The sequence below is a fragment of the Neopelma chrysocephalum genome, unplaced genomic scaffold, assembly GCF_003984885.1.
Source record: "Neopelma chrysocephalum unplaced genomic scaffold, ASM398488v2 Primary Assembly neopelma1_59, whole genome shotgun sequence".
Lineage (NCBI taxonomy): Eukaryota > Metazoa > Chordata > Aves > Passeriformes > Pipridae > Neopelma > Neopelma chrysocephalum.
The window spans coordinates 15,365,975-15,371,697 of NW_020897714.1; the positions used below are offsets into that span (position 1 = coordinate 15,365,975).

At 39.7% G+C, this 5,723-nt stretch overlaps 1 long non-coding RNA gene across 1 annotated transcript; it reads left to right on the forward strand.

Moving 5' to 3' along the window:
• Window positions 1-889: 889 nt before the first annotated feature.
• LOC113966125 lies at window positions 890-5,350 on the forward strand. Its single transcript, XR_003533713.1, has 3 exons — window positions 890-1,214; window positions 1,531-1,632; window positions 4,564-5,350. It is a non-coding gene; the product is annotated as an uncharacterized LOC113966125 (long non-coding RNA).
• The last annotated feature ends 373 nt before the right edge of the window (window positions 5,351-5,723 follow it).

Genomic DNA, 5,723 nt, shown 5'->3' on the forward strand with positions numbered 1-5,723 from the left:
AAATGTCAAAGGAAGCTTTCTGAAGTATAAACTTTCTGTGTATTTCCAACTTTTAACTTGCTGATCAGTGTAGTTCTCTGCATCTTGCAAGACATCCATGTTCTTATGTAAATGTGCCTCCGTTTCTCTTTTTGGGAAAAAAAATAAAAGGTAGCTATTGCGATTGAAATCGGTCACCGCAGCATGGTTTGAGAGATGTGAACTAGGCAAGGGTATACTCTGCTTGCTTCCCCATGGATTCAGTGGGTGGGAAGCACCATTAAGCTCGGTGGGGGTAGGATGGGACGGGGACGGCGCCGTCCTTGCCAATCCGACTGGAACGCGCGGTTTTCAAACCAGAGGGAGATTGGGCCCCCTCCTCTCCCGGTGAGCCGCTGCTGTCCCTGTGTTGGGGTGGAAAGGTGTCCAGGTGCCTTATGCGTAGTGGTTGCTGTAATTTTCTGCCTTCTGAGGTCGTTTTTTTTTCTTGTTTGCAATTTGGGGCTATCAGGGGATAGTAAGAAAATGGTAAATACTTCACTGGGATGTTGTCCAGGACAGTTTCCAAAGGACAGCGTCAAATATTCCATTTAAGTGATGGATAATGATGGTGACTATCATAATGGAGTTAAAGCAAAATAGGCTGGAGTGTGAGTTCATATAGTTCACATACACAGGAAAGGGGGTCATCATGTACCAGTCTAGACTTGAACTCATGTTTCAGTTCTTTCTCTTTCATCCTGGTGGTGTTCAAAAGTGCTCTTGGCGTTTTTCTGCAAAAGTTTCCTTTAATTATATGGTACAGACTCCTGGATACTGTCGCTTTCGGCTTGGCCGAGCTCCTCGGTACCATCTTTTTGGATTTTGTAGCCTTAGTTGCCTTTTTGGGGCCCTTGGCCGCTACGACTGCCTTGGCCTGCTTGACTGCGGGAGCCCCTCGTGCTCCAAAGAGGGGGACATGGCCTTGACGACGCGGGAGTCGCGGGCTCTGAAGTCGCCGCATCTGGCTTGAGGATCCCTGGGTCGGGGGCACATAAATCAAGATATTACGCGAGAGATCGGTATTTGCAGGGAGGAGCCTGTCCGCCATTGGTGCCTCGGGGAGTCCGCCCTGCTGGGGCACAGCGACAGCTCTTGTCCCCTCTGTTTCCTCTGCACACGTTGATTTTCTCTTTTTTTTTTTTTTCTTTTCTTCTACTGTAAAGAACACCGCTTTTCACCTTTGTTATGCAGATGTAGTTAAAAGAGGCTTTTACTTCTTTTTTATTCAGTAATGTTTATTCCGGAAGAAAAAACCTGCCCGAAGGGGAAGCAGGAATGCAACGCCGGGAGCTGGGAGCCTCAGAATGAGGCTTTCTGAGAGCTGGGGAGGATGTTTTCTTTGTTCTTTAAAACCGTCCTTGAGAACTAAAAAAGGAAAACTCCGTAGTTGTTTGCTTCTGCTGTTGTTGTTTGGTTGGTTGGGGGTTTTTTTCAGGGTTCTGTCTCAGGAGGCAGAGAAATGAGCCACGGTGCCATTGTGCCATTGTGTGGAAAATATTTTTCAAGCAGAGAGAGATAACGCAGGAATGCCCAGCTGAAGTCTTGCTTGGAAACAAGATGAGAAAGGCGGGACTGCTATCAAACGGTACAAGATTTTTGCACGATTTTCGGGTTGGTTTGGGATTTTTTTTTGGTTGTTGTTGTTTTTGTGTGTGTGTGTGTTCGGTTTTTTGATTGTTATTTTATCTTTTCTTTTTATTTCCTGAAATAGATAGAGGAGTTTTTTTTCTTTCTTTTTTTTTAATCATCTCTGTCTTACTGAAAAAAATTGCATTAGGTATTAATCACCTACCATTCATAGTTGGACTTTGAAACAACATTAACTGCAAGACTTTATTAGTAACTATGCTGAAATTTGAGGCTAGAATTACGTTTAAAACACTTAAGGATTTTTTGTTTGTTTAATAATCTCAAATTTTCTGTATTTAGTATATTTGGCAAAATAGCCTTCTATTGGTGTATATTTAGTATGGGAGGAAGAGATTACGTGAGTCTAAAGCAGGGAATTGATTTGTACAACGTTCTGATTGGGCCATTTGAAACTCCTGAAACAGAGGCCTCCCGAGTTTCATTTTTGCCCTTGAAGATACAGTGTGAGGAGGGAGCATTTCTTTTCAAGAACAATGCTCATACTTCCTTCTTAGGCACTTTAGTATATCTGTTCTGCTTCTCTTGGAAATTAGAAAAGAGGTGTCTGGTTTTGTTTTGTTTTGTCGTTTGTTTTTTTTCCCTCTGATTTTTGAAAAATCATTTGAAAACACAAATATTCTAACAGTTCTCAAATAAGATATGAGCAGATTGGAATCTAGTCTAAAGTGTTTGTATTGTTTTTCTATTATGTTCCTCATTAAAAACTAGTTAAGCTCAGTATTGTAATGCATGAAGTTCACCATTTCCTTCTCAGAACTTTCCAGCCATGCTTCCCCCTTGAGATGGTGCATATAACGAGCTCGGTTTCCTTATACAGCAATTTATAAACAATGTTCTCTCTATCCCACCAATAGGATTTTCATGATGGGTTTAAGTATGTTTCTATTAGTAGAGGAAAACTGATGAGTTCTGTATACTAAATCCTTTTTCCTCAGCTAAATTACATCGGGAATGTTTTCCTACAATTACTGCATATACCTGTTTCTCCTGACCAGTCAATCATATTTAATGTAGAAAGGCAACTTGTTCTTCCACTTCAGGTAACTGCGCTTGTTGTAAATGAACAAGTTCTGTCTGCATACCATAGTTAAAGAACAGGGTTGTATATATTGAAATAGAGGAGAGAAATGTATTATATCACCTATTTGCTTATGTGACAGATGAGAGTTAAAAGTGTTTTCTTGAAAACCACAATATTTTATTTCATTGCAGATGCAAAATTTCCCTTACCAAATTTCACTTCAACTATTCAGCCAACCTAAATTCTCAAAAAGGGGAAAGACTTTAGATTTCAGAACAGTGCATCATGGATGCTGGTGGTCACAAAATAAGTGTTTAATTACATACATGACCCTAATTTACTTTTGAATTTTAAGTCCACACAAAATATATCCTTATGCTTTAAAGTACTAACTGTAGCATAGGTAGTGCAATCTGTCGGATGACTTGCTCCCAAGAACATTATTCACCCTGTAGTTACTAAAAAACAGCTTTCTATTTTGTAAAGGACTAAAACATAATATGCAAGACAATATAAAAAAAAAGAAAAGAAAAATAAACTATATTCAGTTGCAGAAACATTCCCAAGTATGCTGAGAAACAAGTTTTAGAAAAGTAAATTAATAGAAGAACATTCACTTTTAGGCTTTTTCATAGTCACAATACAGTGTGAGAAAAAGTCCTTAGATATTCTTTTCCTTCAAAAAGTCTTATTCACGTTGTTTTGGTTTGGTTTTTGCTGGTTTTGTTTTGTTTGTTTGTTTGTATTTGAAAAAGACTGTCTATGCTTAATTTTTCTCTAGTGACCTGATTGAGGACAGAATTGAAATATTGTTCAAGCTCCTTTGGTAGTAAGCAGTCTTCCAAAGCCATAGAGAAAAATGTGATTTTATTTTTTTTCTCATGAGAATTTGCTCTAGGCTAGCAAATTTATCAACAATATAGGTAAGCTAAAGTATTTACATAGGCCAACAAATGTGAATGGAATTAATTGTTTGGTACCAATGCTATCCCTATGATTCTGTAGGCTCCTCCTTGTAAAACTTATTTGAACATTTACATCACATACTCAATGCAAAGGTTCAACTTTTATAGGTCTTTTATTAAATTACTCCCAAATTCCTTCACTCAAATTTTTAATTTCTTTAGTACCTTATGCAAACTTACATAGCACACCAAAATACAATAAAGTAGGAATATCCTACAAATCTGGTGTAATGTTATAGAAACCGTTTGAATAATACCATGAGTAGTTTATTTTTCATAAACACTGAAAACAGACCTGCTTAGAGACCAAATGAACTTTTTAAAGAAAAGGTTATTGTGTGTTTCTCTCAAATACATAGTGCAGGATCGATTTAGATTTTGGTAAACATGAAAGAAATCCGCTAGTCTTCATTCACACTATTTTGGAGGTATTCCTGATACTTGGGAAGTTTGTTGGAAAGTCTGGAAACCAATTGCACCACAGCTATGGAAATGCATCAAAAAACTGCGGTTTTTTGCAGGTCACAATAAATACTCTGTGTGTATCTAATAATAACAGAAAAACAGATTGCCGTAAACCCTAGCTAAGTCCTCCTGTGTCTTTGTCTTTGCATCTTCTGAGATCCTTATCGTTACCATGGCACAGCTGAGTCAAGGGGAGGGCTGATCTCTTTAGGGCATTCCGGTTCAGCTCTGGTGCCCAGCAGGGAAGTGGGGGGGGGGGCAGTCACGACCCGCCCGGGGCTGCAGCAATTTCTGACCAATCCTGCCCGGGAAGCAGCTTACCTCCCTCTTCCACCTCCTCCTTCTTCCTTTCCTCTCTATCTCCCTCTGGTTACCTTCTCTGCCACCGCTTCCTGCCCCCCTTTGCCCTTCCCGAGTCATTTTCATTTCGTTAATTTGCAGACAAGGAAGATGAATCTGCTGGATGATACCACAGTGGGGTGATAAGCCCCTCGCTCTGGCTGTTGTTAAAACCAGCCTGCATTTTGAATTCTTCTAGTGTTTCTTCTATCAACTGCTAATTTGTATTTCTTGACTGCCATTTATTTATACTGTGGCTGCTGCCCAGGCTAAGGGGAAAAAACCCCAACCAACCAACCAAAAGCCAAAAACCCCCCCCACAAAACCAAAACAGGGAACAGTTGGGATGTTCCAGCTTGCTCTGACAGAAAATGTTATTTTGATTCTGCAGGCTTCACAGCCGAGAGAGAGATGGATCAACCTACATGATAAAATACTTCTGTAAGGAGCCCATGGTCATTAAATCCTTCCCCTCCCCTTGTCCTTTCTGTCCTAGAAAACTTGATGTATGGGTGCATGGTACAGAAACAACCCTGTCATACTAACTAGGCTGATGCAAACAAACCTTTTTTCCTCTCCAGATGTCATGTCTATATACCACATTTTTGAGAGTTTGATTGTTTCAGGTCTCTGCACTCCGCATACAAATGATACTGGCTCTTCACATGTAGGGAGGGATTCCAAACAGAAACCAAATCCTCTTCCCAAAGACGTTGCAGTGTTTTCCTGTCATGGAATTCCTCTGTTGTCTTCCCAACTATTTTCTAAGAGAACCATGAAAATACCAGCCCAAACTAGGATGCTAGCAATTTGGAAGCCTTGAAAAAAATAGTTAAGCACTTGAATAGGATTTTTTTTTTTAGGGGAAGTTGTTTTACTGTTATTTGGTTGGGTTTTTTGGAGAGGTGGAGGAGAGGAAGAGTCGTTTTTTGTTTGGGGTTGGTGCTTTTATGGGGGGACTTCTTTGCTTGGGTTTTTTGTGTTAAAAAGTGCTTTGCTTGGGCAAGCAGCTGTGTAGTCTAGAATTGATTTCTATAAAGGAGAGGGATGGCACCAATCTCATCTTTCCACACATCATCATCATCTTTTTTCTTTGATTTGGAAAATGCCTATAGAGAAAAGGAGTCCGTTTACCTAAGGAAACTGCCTATGAAATGTAGCATTTCTGGTTTCAGTAACCTTTTGGTTTGTAACTAATTTTATAATTAGATTAGACCTCACTAAATGTGATAGATTTAACCACTGACCTTACAGATAGTAAA